The sequence below is a fragment of the Protopterus annectens genome, chromosome 16.part0, assembly GCF_019279795.1.
Source record: "Protopterus annectens isolate FY-2018-M chromosome 16.part0, PAN1.0, whole genome shotgun sequence".
Lineage (NCBI taxonomy): Eukaryota > Metazoa > Chordata > Ceratodontiformes > Protopteridae > Protopterus > Protopterus annectens.
In genome coordinates this window covers 31,563,633-31,582,455 of record NC_056750.1, presented here as the reverse complement: position 1 = coordinate 31,582,455, position 18,823 = coordinate 31,563,633, and the positions used below count along the sequence as shown (strand labels likewise).

Sequence of the window (18,823 nt, the reverse complement as noted above, 5' to 3'; positions counted from 1 at the left end):
GCCATGGTTCGCAGAGAGCTTACAAAGCATCAAAGGGATCTCATTCTTGAAAAGTATCAGTCAGGAGAAGGGTACAAAAAAATTTCCACAGCATTGGATATACCATAGAACACAGTGAAGACAGTCATCAAAAAGTGGAGACAATATGGGACAACAGTGACGTTGCAAAGAACTGGACATCCCTTCAAAATTGATGAAAAGACAAGATGAAAACTGGTCAGGGAGGCTGCTAAGAAACATACAGCAACACTGAAGAAGCTGCAGGAATTTCTGGCAAGTACTTGTTATGTACTACATGTGACAACAATCTCCCGTATTCTCCATATGTCTGGAGTATGGGGTAGGGTTGCAAGACAGAAGCCTTTTCTTACACAGAAAAACATCCAGGCTGGATTAAAATTTGCAAAACAATATATTAAGTCTCCCAAACGCATATGGGAAAATGTGTTATGGTCTGATGAGACCAAGGCTGAACTTCTTGGCCACAATTCCAAAAGGTACGTTTGGAGCAAAAACAACACTTTGCATCACCAAAAGAACACCATCCCCATGGTAAAGCATGGTGGTGGCTGTGATAAAATGTGAAGGCTGCCAGCCTAGCTAGATAGAATTTTGTAAATAATTCTATGTCATTGTAAATATTAATATGATCCACAGGCTTGTTTTACAAATGTAAGAAAACTGTTATGTACTGAGCTTCAAAAATGTAACCACAGTGCACCCTGCTGGAAGAAAGTAGAAATGTGTATAAGCTCTATGCCTATGTAATGCATGTTTTCATGGTAGAAAACTGAGATATAAAGAGTTAACTTGCAAACTCTAAGAAAATAAGCTGATTAAAAAAAGGAATTTTATGACTGTGTGTGATCTCAAACTAAGAGACAGGATGTCTGCAGCTGGAAATTCTTTCTATTGTCTTAAGACAGAGATAAGTACTAGGTTTCACATGTAAAGTGTCTTTTATTGCTGTGCAGATCACAAAGAAATGCTACATTTTATGTTCTGTGAGCCTGAGAAACCTAAGCAGAAGTGACAAGAATGATGTAATCTGAAATGACTCAGCAGTAATGTGTATTATCAATTTAAGAACTATCTCAAGAGAAAGAGATGGCATTTTGGATTTTGTTCTGAATCTGACAACAACTCACCAGCACTTTTCCTTGCTCTGTAAGTAGGATTTACATCTTAGTATTTCTCTTAAAGATAGAAATAGCAAGATTGGTCTAGCCGTTTTCTATATTTATGTCAGACTATCCTACAATGTTGTTTTAAAGTATTTCCTGTGATTTCTGAACTCTCTAGTGTCACTGTGTTGAATCAATGAGTATTGCCTTGTGTTTTTATTATTTATTATTAAATATTTTTAAACCTTTTAATCTGTGGCTGTTTTATGTAGAGATAATTTAAGCTCTGAGAGTACTTGCATGTATTTGGTGATACTGTACAAACCACTCCAATAGCCTTGCTGTTCGTCACACATTATTTGGGTAACAGTAACATTGCACAGTAGAATTGGACACCCTTTGGTAAGGGGCTTTAGAGTAGCTGATAAGGGTGATTGGTGGCTGTTGGTACTACCGTATAGTCTGGGCAGAAGGGGGCATAGCTGGAGAACCTGTGCCAGCCTTCCCCAGGAGTGTCTGTGTGTTTGTGTATAAATCAAATCTCAAAGTGTGTGTATCAGCTACTTGGGCAGGGACACAAAGCACTAGTTAGACAGAGAGGGTGCTGGAGGTTTTGGCTTGACCACTCAGCTAAGATCTGAACCCTACAGCTGTGCTAGTGGGGAGTCTTATTGGGGATCTATAGAGAAAGGGAGAAACCAGCCCCAGACTGACTGTGATCTCTGTGTGCTCTTAAGGGAAATTGCACTGTACTGTGTGTGTACTTGTTATCCTCCCAATGTGAATGCCCCTCACTGGTGCTAGTAGTGAGGATTGAGGCTCCTTGATTACTGGGCCGGTGCAGGGGTATCACAGTGGCAGTATCATGCTTTGGGGTTGCTTTTCTTCAGCGGAAACTGGGCCTTTAGTCAAGGTGGAGGGAATTATGATCAGTTCCAAATACCAGTCAGTTTTGGCCCAAAACCTTAAGGCATCTGCTAGAAAGCTGAAGATCAAGAGGAATTTCACCTTTCAACACGACAATGACCCCAAGCATACATCTAAATCAACAAAAAAATGGCTTCACCAGAAGAAAATTAAAGTTATGGACTGGCCCAGCCAGAGCCCAGACCTAAATCCAATAGAAAATCTGTGGGGTGACCTGAAGAGGGCTGTGTACAAGAGATGCCCTCGCAATCTGACAGATCTGGAGTGCTTTTGCAAGGAAGAGTGGGCAAATATTTCCAAGTCAAGATGTACCATGCTGATAGACTCCTACCCAAGAAGACTGAATGCTGTAATTAAATCAAATGGTGCTTCGACAAAGAATTAGTTTAAGGGTGTGCACACTTATACAACCAGCTTATTGTACATTTTTTATTTTTTATATTTTTTCCCCTAACAGATCTGTTTGTTTTTCAATTGAATTGTACAGGTTATAGGTCACATTAAAGGTGGGAAAAGTTTTGAAATGATTTATTGTGGTCTAATTTTTTATTTATTTATTTATTTTTTTTATTTTATTTTACATTTGTTGACCGGGCTAGTCCAACTGGATATATATCCGTTTACAGTAGAGGCCCGGGGAGAAAAGCTCCAGTACATGCAAGAAAAAAAATATAACACTGGCATCTACAAAAAGTTATTTTAAAGCAATATAAAAGTTAAACAGTTTAAAAAATAAGAGAAATTACCTAATCAAAATCTAAAAACATATCCGATAAGTTCAACAAATTGAAAAATAGGCAAACTTTTAAGAAGTAACTCTCAACAATAGAAAGTGTAAGTTTGGAGCTCAGAAAGGGGGAAAGGGTAGCAAAAATTAATGTGGGGAGACATGCTTTTATATCACAAAAACAAGAAGTTATGTACTCACCATAACGTTCAATGTATGTAGTCCATCTCGCCTCACATTCTTACCCGTGGGTTCGGAGCAGAATATCGGCTCCGACTCGGCCGATTTTACTAGCCCAAAGTCTCTCATTGGCTGGGCTAAGAGGGTATCCCATAGTGCACTGCTCCATATCCCCAGATCTAGTTTGCTGCAAAAATCATTTGTACTCCATACACCCATCACATCCATATAAACAATAAACTAATCAAAGGGACTCTGTAGGTGACAACCTAACCTCCAAATCCTCCAGGCAGGGGGAAGGTGGGAGGGTAAGTAAGAATGTGAGGCGAGATGGACTACATACATTGAACGTTATGGTGAGTACATAACTTCTTGATGTTATGTAGTCCTATCTTGCCTACATTCTTACCTGTGGGACAGCGTCCCTAGCACCTACATCCTGGGGGGCTCATAGGAAAATACTTCTGAGAACTGTGGAGCCAAAGGAAGACCTGCCCCTGGAGACCACATCCAATTTGTAATGAGAAACAAAGGTGTGAGGAGAAGCCCAAGTAGCTGCAGCACATATATCATCCATTGACAATCTAGCTTGACAGGCTGTGGATGTAGAAACAGCCCGAGTAGAATGTGCCTTGACTGAAAATGGCAAATTTTTACCTCCTGCCTGATAGATGAAAGAGATACAACTGGCTATCCATCTAGACAGCGTGACCTTGGATACCGGAGAACCCATTTGGTTTTCCGAAAAGGAGACAAAGAGTTGGTCAGATTTCTGGATATCTTTTGTCTGGTGTAGATAGAAGCGTAACTGTCTATGTACATCCAATTGGTGAAATCTAAATTCTGCCTGGTTAGAAAAGTGGGCGAAGAAAACAGGCACCTCAATGGACTGATTCATGTTAGACATGGAAGCCACTTTAGGAAGGAACGAGGGGTTTGGTCTAAGAGAGACCCTATCTTAATGGAAGATTAAATATGGGGGTTTGATGGAGAGGGCTTGAATTTCCGAAACCCGACTCGCTGAAGTGACTGCTGTTAAGAATGCTGTTTTCCATGTCAAGAATTTTAATTCACAGGTAGCTGCAGGCTCAAATGGTGGTAAAGTCAGGGCTTGTAGAAGAAAATTGAGATCCCAGGGCATGATAGGTTTGGACACTGGGGGAAGAAGCAACAGGGTACCTTTAAGGAATGCTTTGCATAGTCTGTGTGCCATGAGACTAGGTTCATTCGCTACGTGGAAATTAGATATCGCCGCCAGCTGAACTTTGATGGTGGCTGATGTGAACCCCTGATAGAACAGCATAGACAAGAACTCCAGAACTGAATCTATTGGAGCTGTGTAAGGATCAATGCCTCTAGTATGTGCCCAGATAGGGAACCTTTTACATTTGCTAGAATAAATCTTTCTAGTGGATGGCTTATGAGAGGACAATAATATATGGACCACGTCCGGTGAAAAATTATGACATCTGACTAGCGATGGAAGTGGAGTAGCCAGGCTGTCAACCAGAGGGTCATCAGAGAAGGGTGGAACTGTCCCAACATGTGTGTCAGTAAATCTGGTTGAGGGTCCAGAATCCAAGGAGTGTCCACAATGTATGGTTGAAGAAAGGGGAACCAGACTTGATGAGGCCAGTGTGGGGCAATCAGAATTATTCTGCTTCCCAAGGATTGCGCTTTCTGAATCACCCTTGACAGCAGGGGAAATGGAGGGAAAGCATAAAGCAGACCGGAGGGCCAATCGTGAACCAGAGCGTCCCTGGGTGATTCACCCTGTGGGGGGGATCAGCGTGAAGTAGTTGCTGCATTTCGCATTGAGAGGACTGGCAAAAAGGTTGCAGCAAGGCTGACCCCATCTGCTGAAGATTCGCTCTGCAACCAGGCGATTCAGGGACCACTCGTAAGGCATAAGGATCGCTCTACTTAGCCTGTCCGCTATTACGTTGTACTTCCCCGGAATGTGCATTGCCACCAGAAACCGTTGGGAAGCTATTGCCCAATGCCACACTTGCATAGCCTCTCTGCACAGAGGGTAAGACCGGGTTCCCCCTTGCTTGTTGAGATACCACACTACTGACATGTTGTCCGAGTGTATCGCAATAGTCCCTAGAGGATGAACTTTCTTCAGTGCCTGCAATGCAAGAAGCACTGCTCTCATCTCCAGGACGTTTATATGCAAATGTATCTCGTGTTCCTGCCACGTGCCTTGGACTGTCCTGCCGAGATAATGCCCCCCCACCCCATCTGGGAGGCGTCCGTGGTCACCGTGGCAACAGGGATGGGTCGAACGAAGGGCTTTCCCCCATTCAAATTGTTGGTGCACAGCCACCAACGGAGGTCCTGCTTGCACCTGTCCGTGAGTACGATGGGATGAGATAATGGGAGACTTTGGAGAGACCATTGGACAAAGAGGAGCCATTGAAGAAGTCTCATGTGTAATCTCGCTAGAGGGACCAACATGATAGTTGCTGCCATGGTCCCTAGGAGTTGGAGAACCAGTCTTGCCTTCGCTTGTCTCAGGGGCATCAGCATGTGTATTTGTTGTTGTAATACTGTGATCCTTTCTTGTGGTAAGAACGCTCGCATTCGAATGGTGTCTAAATCTGCTCCTATAAAGGTGACACGCTGTGTGGGCAATAAGGCAGATTTTTCCCATGTTACTGTTATGCCCAACTGATGACATAGACTGATGGTAGCGTCCCTGGTCTGAACTAGTTGATGCCTGATGGGGGCAGTAAGGAGCCAGTCATCCAGGTACAGAAATACCTAGAATCCCTGACGTCTCAAGTGAGCCGTCACCACCGCCATACATTTGGTGAACACCCTGGGGGCTGTGGTGAGACCAAAGGGCAGGGCTCGAAACTGGAAGTGACAGGCTCCCAGACGGAAGCAAGGTGACTCATGGATGCTCTGTCCATTTTGACATGGTAGTAAGCATCCTTGAGATCGATGGAGCATATCCATACCTCCTCTCCCAACAATGGGAGAATCAATTATAGTGTGACCACACGGAACTTGGACTTGTGTATGTAATTGTTGTGTTGACTGAGATCTAGTATGGGTCTCAGGTCCCTTGTTCTTTTCGGCACCAAAAATAATCTTGAGTAAGTCCCTAATCCGATTTGGTCTGAGGGGACACGTTGGATGGCTCCTTTTTCTAGCAGCTGCGAGACCTCTGAGGCTGCTTGATCCCTTTGACTGGGTGGAACGTCTGGGATTTTTCTGATTGGCGGGGGTACCGAAGAGAATGGAATGAGGTAACCTCCGGAAATTATCCATAATACCCATCGGTCCTGGGTAATGCTCTCCCAGGCTTCTGGGTATAAGGAAATTCGACCCCCGACTGGCTCCGGATAAGCGCAGTTGGGCAAACCCTCAGGAATGAGAGTATGGAGAGCCACGGAAGGAGTCGCAGTCTCCCGAATTGCAGGGGCCCCCTCTGCCTCTGGGGCGACATCTTCCTGAATAACCCCCCCCCTCCCCTGCCTCTGGGGGGGGTTCACCTTGTGTAGCAGGAAAAAACCTCTGTGATTTCTTGAACTACACCTTCCCCCCCTCCCCGCTGGGCCTTGGGATAAGGCCTAGAAGGAAGGGAAAAATGGACCCCTACGGCAGACAGGGTCTTTCCCGCTTGCTCGCACCTGGTGAGGGTGTCTTTCATTTTGGTCCCAAACATGGAGGTACCGTCAAATGGGGCATCAATGAAGGAAGACTTGAAGGCCTCTGCAAAGTGACACAGGTGCAGCCAGGCTTGCCTTCTAAGGGCGACCCCTGAGCTTGCTGCCCTACTCGCTCCCTCGGCTGCATACGAAATGAGCCGCATGGACGAGTTAGCAATGGAGTTGAGGGTAGAGACCTGGGCATTAACTGTCTGAGCCACTGCCTCAGGTATGTTACCCGCAAGAGTACCTCCCAAATCTTTGAGGAGATCTCTCTGGAGCCGAGTGAAGTGAGACAGATAATTCAGCGACCATAGAGTGAAGGTTGCTGAAGATAGGGTACACTTCCCATACCGATCCATGGTCCTAGACTCCTTGTTAGGAGGATGGACGGATGAAGAAGACTCTGCTACTTCCTTCTGAGTGGCTGCCGCCACCGCCATGGCATCTACAGGGACTCCTTTTGACAGAAACTCTTTGCCCTGGGGGGCGGAAAAGAATTTGTTGGGACGCCTGGGCACGGGCTCCACATAATCGGGGTTTTTCCACACTCTTCGACAAATGAGGTCAAGAAGTTCGTCAAAGGGTGGAGACACCCAGGAGGCGGAGGGTTGAGCACCAAAAGCCTTAAGGAATACTGACTCCTCCTCGGAAGGAGTTTTGGAAGGCCAGTCACCTCTTTGTTTCAGTATCTCCAGGATATCAGAGAAGGAAACATCATCAGAGGAAGACTTGGGGGACCCTTCCGATTCCTCGAGGTCAGTATCAGAGGTGAGAGACTCATCCTGGGAGTCTATGTGCTTCCTCTTTCACAATTTCTTTCTAGGAGGCTCCTCAGGCATGGACTCTGGGAAACCCTCAGAAAGTTGGGGACCGCTCGTGGGGGTATCCTTAGGGCCTGGCACTCTACTGTCCATGGATAGGTGAGTGTCAGAAGCTCTCGCCGGGGTGGTGGGGGATGGAATGACTGACCCGGGTGATGTAGCTGACGATCTGGCCAGCGCGCTCCGCATGGCCTCGAAGGCCGGTCCCCCCGAGTCCGAGGACCAACCGGCCTCTGAGGCCACGACCGGGACCGGGGTCCCACGAGCCGATGCACCGAGTGGGAGACTCGGAACCGACAAATGTCCCGAAGTATCCCCCTTGGGCCCGACTGAAGAGACCCGAGTCCCGAACCCTGTGGACAGAACCAACATGGTTGGAGCCGAGGTCGGCACCAATAGACCCAGAGGGGGTATCGGAGCCGGCGCAGGAACATCACTTGGAGCGCAGCATACCGGCTCTGACGACAAGGATGTGTTCGGAGGAGGAATCATCGAAACGGTCATAGGAACTGGCTCCGGAGCCGAGTGGGTCAGAGCCGAAAACAATTTAGCCAACACCGGCGACTGCAGGAGCCTCTGCACCACCCTATCAACATCCAAATCAGAAAGCCTGGAGGATTTGGAGGAGAGCGATGGAGATTAGGATCTCTTGTCAGGTGAACCATTTATCACACTGGGCGACCGGCTCTGAATGGGTTCAAGAATAATAGGAGCCGATGCCAATTCAGTTAACACTGATACCTCCTGCGGCCCCGAGGACAGTGGAGCCGAGGAGGTAGAATCCAATACAGTAATCTTCTCCAGAGGCTCTGAAGTGGCAGATGGAGCCGTAGACCTTTTCTTAGCCTTGGAAGCTTTGGATTTTGACTGAGGATTGGAAGCCAAGTCTATATCTAACAACAGAGGGGAGGACTAGGTCCTCTAACTAAAATGGGCCTAGCCTGCTGGAACAGTTAGGGATACCAAAAACACAACTATCACACTCAAACACAGCAACAGCAACAATAAATAGCTATCAAAATAGCTTTTGGGTATGAAATATCAAATTTCTCTAAGAGAAATAGCAAAAAAGGAGGTACTTAGCCGCAGCCAAGTGAGACCATGTCCAAGCTACACAAGCTGCAAACGAGATCAGGGGATATGGAGCAGTGCACCATGGGATACCCTCTTAGCCAAGCCAGTGAGAGACTTTAAGCTAGTAAAATCGGCCGAGTCTGAGCCGATATTCGGCTCTGAACCCACGGGTAAGAATGTAGGCGAGATAGGGCTACATAACATCCTGACATTTTAACAGGGGTGTGTACACATTTTAGATCCACTGTAATTTAATTGCTATCACTAAATAAACAGCTGAACATTTAGCAGTTATTTAATCAATTACTTGTGGATCCCCACCAACTTCCAAACTTACTGTGAGAATCAGATCCTATAACCTTTAAATGCAAGAAATTCCCTGCCAAGTAAGAGTCTTTGCTGTGTAATACCGCAATTCTCCTGTAGTGAAGGCCTATGGGATAAATGCCAATGACCCTTAAAGAAATGTCAGTGTATCAGCTACATAGCTTCTGAATGCCTGAGACTCTTTACTCGTTACTTTTTAAGTTTTTATGGGTAAATTTAAGCCAGTAAAGCCAAACCTCACTAACTGCAGGAATAGCATGTTTTGACTTTTTTTAACCTCATTTGTACAGCATACATGAAGTGTTTGGCAACAATTTAGAAACATAGAGCTTAAAAACAAGCCTGATGTCCATAAATATTAGGGTGCCACCAAAATATACCAACTAACATCCAAACAAAAGGATAAAAGGTCACACAGACAAAATATTCAGTAAAACTGCAAAAAAGACCAAGCCAGGCAAGAGTCATCACTGTGTAATAAATTAAACCTCCTGTGGTGAAGTCTCATGGGAAATATGCAAATTACCCTTGAGGACATATCTGTGTATCAGCTGCAAGGCTTCTGAGTGTCCATGACTTTTTACTCTTTACTTGTTAAGTTTTTATGGTGATTCTAGGATGAATGATGTTTTTTTTTTTTTTTTTTTTTTTGGGGGGGGCGTACAGTTGTCTAAGTTGAGCTTACCATAACTGTAGATGTTTGATTGATCAATGCTGTACTACCCTTAGCTACATGCATTATATCCTGGCAAGGATATAATGGCCTACCAGCTTCCAAATCTTCAGGACAGCTTCCATGCACCCAAACTGTCAAGCAGCTGGAGCTGAGCTAACTAAAAGACAAATTTGAGTGTTTAGCCCTTCAGAGCTTTCCTGCAAGCAGAAAGGAGTAGGAGCATGAGCCCTGAAAGGACTATGCTAGGAACAACAAAACAATCACAAAAGATAAATGTCCACATTTTGGCATAAAAAACACACCAAAAAACAAGATGTATGTAGGGAGTGAGTGACCACTACATCAATGATCATTCAAGTATCTACTGTTATGGTAAGTTCAGTTTACACAACTGTACTACGTTCATCATATTGATGAATGCTGCAGTAGCCTTAGCTATTTGGGTAGATTACCACAGCTAACTAAGTTTGGGAGTTGGAAGGAGAAGAGTCCAGGAACCCTTGGACAGTAGTCCTAGCAAAGCTTAATCTGGACATAGAGATGGACTGAAGCTTATAGTGCTTTGTAAAAGTAAGTACAGATGACCAAGTAGCAGCTTCTAGAATATTTCTAGAATTTACATCTTTCCAAAAAGATACAGATAAAGCCAAGACCCTGACAGAAAGGGCCTTGACCCTGCCTGGAATAGATTTGTTATTGTGAGTATAATGACAACCATTTGAAAATAGTTTTGACAAAGGTTGTCTCTACTTCTTCTTACCTTTACAAGAAATGCACACCTGATCTGAAGACTTGAGAGATACAGTTCTGCAAAATACTACCGGAGTTGTCTGTGGACATCCAAGGTATGCAATATCCTTTCTCCCTCATTTTTATATTCAGTAAAGAAACTGGGAAATGGATAGTTTGGATTAAAGTAAACTTGGATGCCACTTTAGGTATAAAAGAAGGATTATTTTTCAAAAAACCCTGTCCCTATGAAAATGAGGCAGAGTTGACTCACCATAAGAGCTTGCAACTCATAAACCCTTCTTGCAGAGGTCAGAGCAATCAGTAAAACCGTTTTCCATGTTAAGAACCTCAAGTTAGTCAGATTAGCAAGTGTTAGCTTCTCTAACACAAAATTAAGATCCCAAGGAGGGACCATTGATTTACTTGGTGTCCTCTTATGCAAACACTTTTCAAGAACATTTTGCCATGAAACTGCCTTGAAAGAGAATCTATAGACAAACATGCTGAAATGACTGATAAATGAACCTTGATAGTGAATACAAAAGGCCATAGGATAGTAACACACACAAATTTTGTGAAAACAGAGAACAACTAGCCCTGAGTGGGGGCTGGTTATGTTGTTGGCACCAATTAAAAAAACTTTTTCCATTTGTTAATGTATGATTTTCTAGCAGCAGACTTTATTTTTTCCATTAGTACCTGCTGCACAGCCTCAGTAAAACGTTTCCTAAAAGGCATTTAAGACCTTATCATCTAGGCAAGTAATTGAAACTGATTTATGTCAGAGCATATCAAACACCTCTGTTCTTGTGTGAGCAGATCCAGTCTGTGAGGAAGGTTGTGGTAATTGCTCCTGGCCATTTGTGAAAGAAGGGAGAATCACAGTTGCCTAGGCCAGAAGGAATTCACCACAATGAACTTGGTGGATTCCTTATGAATCTTCAGAAGTACCCTGGATATTAGTGGAAAGGATTGAAACGCATACAGGAAAATTCCTATCTAAAGAAAAGAAAAGGCAGATATCTGTCTTCCATGCCTTCTTGCATAGTGTCCTGGAACAGGATTTTGCCAATCGATTGCTGAAAGAGGAGGCAAAAAGATCTGCTTGAGGAACTCCCTACAGATGGATCAAATCTTGGAAGATCCCCTAATCTAGTATCCATTCAGGAGGGTCTGACCTGTTCTTGCTCAGCCTGTCTGGCATACAATTCTGCCCTGATGGAATGTAGGATGCCTCTAGAGTGAGATTGTGCTAAGAAGCTATATCTCAAGCTAACATGGTTAGTCTGCAAATGGAGTGTTACCTGGTTCCCCCTTGCTTGCTGATGTACAAGACTGCGGTATTGTCTGAAACCAATTTGAAGGTCTCAGGGGCCAAAGATAGTTCAGACTGTTGAGTGACTTGATTAGGCCAAGCATCTCCTAGATATTTATGCTCTTGTGTCTATCCTTTGCATCCCACACCCCTGCACTTTTATCCCTCCTGAAACTGCTCCCCAAGCAAAGTCCAAAGCATCTATGGTGAATGACTGCTTTGGAGCAAGGAAGAAGAAGGGGAGACCTGGATTTAGGGATATCTATTGTCTCCACTAAAATATTTCTCTTCTGACAAACTGCACCATTGGGATTTGATAAGATACAGGATGTTGATGCTGGGACTAAAAATATTTCAGATACCACTGCATCTTTGTCATGTGGAGTGTTGCCAGGGGTATCATGAGAATCATAAATGCCATGAGACCCAGAATCCTGAGGTATTCCCTTACAGTTACAGAATGGGAAACCTTAGAAAAATATCTAAATAAGGGTCTATTTTTCCTGAGGAAGAAAAGCTCTTTGAGCTGTGGTATCTAGCTGACATCCAGAAACACTGACCTGTGCAAGGGAATCAAGAAAGATGTTTGACTGTTCTCTTGAAATCAAGAGATATCTCACCCAGCACAAATTCCTGACACTTTGAAAAAGACTCTGCAAAGATAAGCAAATCATGTTAATATGGAAAAATGTGGATACCCTGTAGCCTGCGATGAGCTATAACTGGAGCTAGACTCTTTGTGAACACTTGGTGCAGTGGATGGTCTAAAGAGTAAGGCAGAGAACTGATAAAATGATCCAGACACACAAATCCTTAAGAAACGTCTGAAGTCTAGATGAACGGGGATGTGATGATGAACATCTTATAAATCAAGTGTTGAGCATATCTAAACAATCCTACCTTGGTTTGTGATTTACTTTGGAGTTGACTGGTAAGAGAAGTTTTATTTGCATTTATATTTTATTTATCACTGTCTTTCAGTTTGTAGGTAGGAAGGGCTAGCTTGTTAACAAGATTTATTTTGATTCATATTTTTTGTTTTACCTTTAATTTTACTGTTGGTTGTTAGAAAGTGATAGGTTTTAGACAGGCAAGCTCTATCCACCCCAAAGGGCCTAGACAGCTATACATTCACACAGACTGCAAAGAGGAAAATCCAGAGCATATCTAAACAATTCTACCTTGACTTGTGGTTTATTGTAGGTGGATTGGACACTCTAAATTGGCCCTAGGTGCGAGTGCATGCATGTGTGTGCCTTCTGTGGAAGGTTGGGCGCTGGGCTGGCAACTCGACACCGTAAAACTCTACTGCCAGTCATGAGCGGACAGGTGATCTGCTGTGGCGACCCCTAACCGGGAAAAGCTGAAAGAAGAAGACTGTTAAAAAGAAGTGCAACTGTAAGCGATAGTGAGTAGAAGCTACTGCATGCCTTTATGAGTGACGTAAAGGAATTACAACTTTTGTCTAGCTTGCAGAACTTGTATGGTCAGAACAACCTTACTGTACTTACTTTAGTATTTAGTTGTATATTGCTCATGTGATTTTTTTGTCAAAGAAGTTGATTTAAGTTCTCTCTGAATTCTGTGGTTACTGATTTTGATTATTCTTTGCTTTTACAATATTTTATTAATTTGAAGCTGAATATGGATTCCTTAAATGAGTATGCAATTAACGATTTGCTAATGCACAAATATCTTGTACAGTGTAATAAATGCTATGCATATTTAAAGGTAACAGCTGATAACACTGATCTGTGTTCCTCGTGTCAAAGGTTGGATGATTTGCTTACCATTGTTAGAAATGAATCTCGACTTGATGATGATTGCACTTGTGCAACTGGCATGGCTTGGAGAACTGCTCTTTCATATATTAATGACTGGACTGGTGAAATACATAATGTTATACAAAGAACAAATAGAACACATTTACGAAATGATGCGTCCATTGTCTGCAAATATCATTCAAGCCCTATGAAACAAGACAATGCCCCTGACAACTTTGGAATTTTGGATGCAAGTATTCAGCAATCTAAGGATCCATTTTGTTTAGAAGGAAACAAAAACAGAAAGAAAGGAAGAAGTTCACAACAAATAACAAGGAAGAAAAAGAAACTGACTAATGACTGTAAAGGAAAGAGAATACGTAGCAAAAAGGATTCTGCTTGGTTACAGGGAATGATGATAGCTTTATATCGGAAAATCATCAGTCTACAGAAAAAGGCATCAATTTTCCAAAAGAGAAGGTAGAAAAAAAGAGGCAAGGGGCAGGTGAAAAGGAAGAAATCAAAACTGAATGTGGAAGGATTGAAGAACATTACTGTAAAAAAAAAGAAGAGAAGGACAGATGTTGACTACATGGCTCAAGCTGTGGACTTACAATACCAGCTGGATGAGAATTTAATACACAATGAAAACAGTGGGATTAATAAAACTAATGGTGATGAAGATCTATCCTTCATAACAATTGATAGAGCAGATATGACTGTATTAGAAGCTGAAGATTCTTCAGAGCTGGCAAGAAAGATATTCTTGTAATTGGAGATTCAGTTATTAGAGGAACTGATACTTATATTTGCAGAGATGATAATGAACATTGAATAGGGTTATGCTTGCCAGGAGCAAAAATAGAAGATGTGAGACAAGCCTTGGAATGCCTTAATGTAAAGAAGTACGGATCCGTTTTTATTCATGACGATACAAATTATGTCATCCGCAAGGATTCTCTGACTGTTAGTAGGGAACTGACAGCCCTCTTAGATAGTGTTAGGATGTATTTATAACAAATCATTTATAGAAGGATAGTCAGGTTACTATGAATGAAAATATTTTTGGGGTAAATACCTGCATGGAAAAAATGTCCTGTTTTAAAAAATGGAAATGTGTAGAGCATCCAAGCCTAATTTTGGGCAATGTGTAGAGCATCCAAGCCTAATTTTGGGCACACGTCTTCAGAGAGGATGATGTGCATTTGTCAGGATCAGGGAAGAGAATTTTTGCAGCAGATATTTTGCAATATTTGACAAACACTAGGCAGAATTTTTGCCAGGTAGAAAATTTAATAGTTCACAGATAGCAACATTTGATGCATCTCTGATGGTTGTTAATGCTAGGAGTATTAATAATAAAGCTTTTTATTTTAAAATCTGCTACATTCCCACAAGATTGATATTGTTATTGTTTGCAAAACATGGTTAAAGAACAACAACTGGAAACCAGTTCTGTCAGGGTATAAATGTTTTAACTGTAACAGACATTCTAACATAAAACTCAGGTGGAGGTGTTATGATAGGGATTAAAGATAGCTATGAGACCTGTGATTATTACATGTTCAGTGATAACACCAATACAACAGACTGTGCAACTGTGACGATAAAGACAACCCTGGAACATATAACAACTGTTGGAGTGTACAGACCACCAAAGTTAAGTGCAGATGACCTAGAGGAACTCATAACATTTCTTGCATGAAACACAGGAGGGATGAATAATATTAGCTGGGGACTTAAATTTACCAGAAACAGACTGGAATAATATTGATTCAACAATGTTAGTAAAGAAATTATTAACAACGTATATTCAGGAACAACAATTGCTTCAGATTGTAAAAAAAAACTACCAGGGGACGGGACATACTATACATTGTGTTCCTAAAGAAATTACTGTTACTTCAAATCAAGTTTTACCACCATTGATATGCAGTGATTATGGGGTTAGAAAGGTTAATTTGTTGCTAGATAATTCTGCCAAATTGAAATCTTAACCAATGCACAGAAGGTTAATTACAGATTATATGGAAGCAAAACAGTCACATGTAAAACTAACTGGAGTGAGATGGTCAGAGGAAAAACTGCAGATGGAATGTGAAAAGTTTTGAAAGAGAAATTGAGTGCAAAAAAATAAAAAAAAATATTTAACATCAGGATCTAGGCACACAACGTCAGGGGGATATATTTCCATAAGAACAAGATACCTGATTAAGGTGAGAGACAAAAAATATAAGAAATAGAACAGAGATCAAACTACAACTTTGAAAACTGAAATAAGCAAGCTGGACAAACAGATTAAGCACAGTGTGAGACAAGATTAAAAAAATTTGAAGAAAATGTATATAAAGATTTTGAGCATAATAGGAAACCTTTTATAGATACATAAGATGTGGAAGGAGTAAAGACACCCAAATTGATAAACTGTGTGCAGATTCTAAAATGTATTCTCATACACTACAGATTATAGATGTATTTACAAAGTCTTATGCAAAACAGTTTGGCAACACAAAAAAGTTGAAAAGTTGTCCTAGTGACATCCAGGAAACCCCAGATACTGGAATCAAATTACATTATATTGAAAAAAGAGCTGCACAAACTGGATCCAAACAAAGCACAGGGAGGAGACGGAATTACTAACAATGACCTGAGAACACTTTAGCAAGAACTTACGGTACCATTATATCTGTTATTCGCTAGCTCATATAAATATGGAGATATTCCTCAAGATTTGAGACATGTGCTTATTAAACCTGTCTTTAAGGGAAAGGGGAATAGGACACACACAAAGTCATAAAGACCTTTAAGTCTACTTTCATGTTGTGGAAAATAATGGAGAAGGTAATATTGGATAAGTTATTGTCAGAAATGGAAAGGTTGGGACTTGAAACCATATATCAGCATATGTTGAAAATAGATCTATTACCAAGACAAGATCAGACAGGAGTACTCATGGATTATGATGTTTGCAGATGACATTGTGAACTGTAGTGAGAGTAGGGAACAGGTTGAGGAGACCCTGGAGAGGTGGAGATATACTCTAGAGAGAAGAGGAATGAAGGTTAGCAGGACTAAGACAGAATATATGTGTGTGACTGAGAGGGAAGATAGAGGAATGGTGAGGATGCAAGGAGCAGAGGTGGTGAAGATGGATGAGTTTAAATACTTGGGATCAACACTTCAGAGTAATGGTGAGTGTGGAAGAGAGGTGAAGAAGAGAGTACAGGCAGGATGGAGTGGGTGGAGAAGAGTGTCAGGAGTGATTTGTGACAGACGAGTACCTGTAAGAGTGAAAGAGAAGGTCTACAAGAGGGTAGTGAGACCAGCTATGTTATATGGGTTGGAGACAGTGGCACTGACAAAAAGGCAGGAGTCAGAGCTGGACGTGGCAGAGTTACAGATGTTAAGATTTGCACTGGGTGTGACGAGGGCGGACAGGATTAAAAATAAGTATATTAGAGGGTCAGCCCAGGTTGGACTGTTTAGAGACAAAGCCAGAGAGGCAAGATTGCATTGGTTTGGACATGTGCTGAGGAGGGATGCAGAGTATATTGGGAAAAATATGCTAAGGATGAAGCTGCCAGGTAACAGGAAAAGAGGAAGGTCTAAGATAAGGTTTATGGATGTGGTGAGAGAGGACATGCAGGTGGTTGGTGTGACAGTGCAAGATGCAGTGGACAGGAAGAAATGGAAATCGATGATCCACTGTGGCAACCACTAATGGGAACAGCCAAAAGAAAAAGAAGAAGACCACCTGTAACATGATGTTCTATAACAATATAATAACAGCTATGAATGAAAATTGTATTGTGATATAATTTATATAGATTTAACTTCAGCATTTGAAAGGGTCAGACACAAAACATTGATCAGTACATTAGTACATCTAGGTATGGACATACTCTTGGTAAGATGGATAGCTGCATGGCTTACAAATAGGACATGGCAAGTATTATACAGCAACTGGACAGGTGAAATCCTTTGTTACAGTCAGGGTGTCCTACAGGGCTCTGTCCTAGACCCTTACTTATTTAGATTGTAGCTTTCAGACCTAACCTTCTGATCTGAGGTGTTTTACAGTATATATGCAGACGACCTGAAATTGGGTAAACTGATTGCATGTGTTACTGATAAGGCATGTCTGCAAAATAACTTGTCTAAACTGACCAACTTGGCACAGGAGAATTATATGCTGATAAATACATCAAAAACTAACCATATGAGATTTGGGAGACATAAACTGAAAGGTTAATATTTAATACACCACACTGTGATTGGACTGTAGACTCATTTAAGGACCTGGCTATACGGGTAGATCTGTGAGTTCGCCTAATCATATCAACCAATTGGTTAATGATAGTTATAGAACTATAGGTTGTATAAAAATATTTATAAAGTCTAGGAAGTCAAAAATGATGAAGTCATTGTTTATTAGTTACATTAGACCCAAACTTGAATATGAAATAACAATATGGAAACCCTATAAGAAAACAAGCATGAGTAAACTGGAAAGAGTACAGCGGAAATATACCATGAGCATCCAAGGATGTGAAAATTTAAGTTATTATAAAATACTAAAATATCTGAACTTATACAGTGTCTCTTACAGATAAGAGGAGATCTTATTCTGGTATATAGGGCATTTAGAGACAACTACCTCTGGGAATGTTTGGGGTTATCAAAAAGTACTAGAGAATCCTCAGACAACCTACGTAGAAGATTCTGTAGGAATGAAAAGTGTACTAATTGGTTCTCTGACAGAATGGCTGATGCATGGAACAGACTACCTAATTACACTAATGTAAGCACTAGTTTAGATATGTTTAAGAGCAGCCTGGACACTTATTATGGGAACAGGTGTTTTGGTTTATTGGCAAGCTAGAAGGGCATTAATGCCCGTGCTTGAAATATTTGTATGTATGTATGTATGTATGCATAGTGTTACCAGGGAACCGGAAAGAGGAAGAAGACATAACAGGCTGTGAAGTGACATAATTATAAATTAGGGCACTATCACAAACAGGCTTAAGAAAGAAAGATTCACAACTGATCTGCAAGCATTTTCTTTCCTTTTTGGCACTAGATACATCCTTGAAGAAAAAGCCTTCCCTGTTTGGGAAAAAGGAACTGGCTCAATCCTTGGAGCAGCATGTGATGAGGAACAAGAGGAAACAAAAGAGTCTGATCTGGAGGATAAGTAATGACCCCTGGAAAGGAGGAACTTCCTTCAACTGCCATCCGTAATCTTCATGAATGATATTCAGAACCCATTTGTCTGAAGCAAACTGTTGCCAAAGAGAAAAAAAGGGGATTAAGACTTTCTGGAAGAAAAAGGGGCCAGGGTGGGAGTGGGTCACAAGATCTCTTGAATAGTCACTCAGACATATTGGACTCTCCATGATTTTGGGAGGTTAGAAACTTCTTTTTGGAACTCCCTTGCCATTCCTTCTTAAACGCCTGTTTACCTGAAGTCTGTTGAGACTAATTATTCTGTT

At 41.8% G+C, this 18,823-nt stretch overlaps 1 protein-coding gene across 1 annotated transcript in view; it reads right to left on the bottom strand.

Annotated features, from left to right (window-relative positions):
- The window catches only part of CFAP77 (cilia and flagella associated protein 77), a 2,131,249-nt gene that overhangs the window by 964,226 nt on the left and 1,148,200 nt on the right, over positions 1-18,823 (bottom strand). The window lies entirely within an intron of this gene.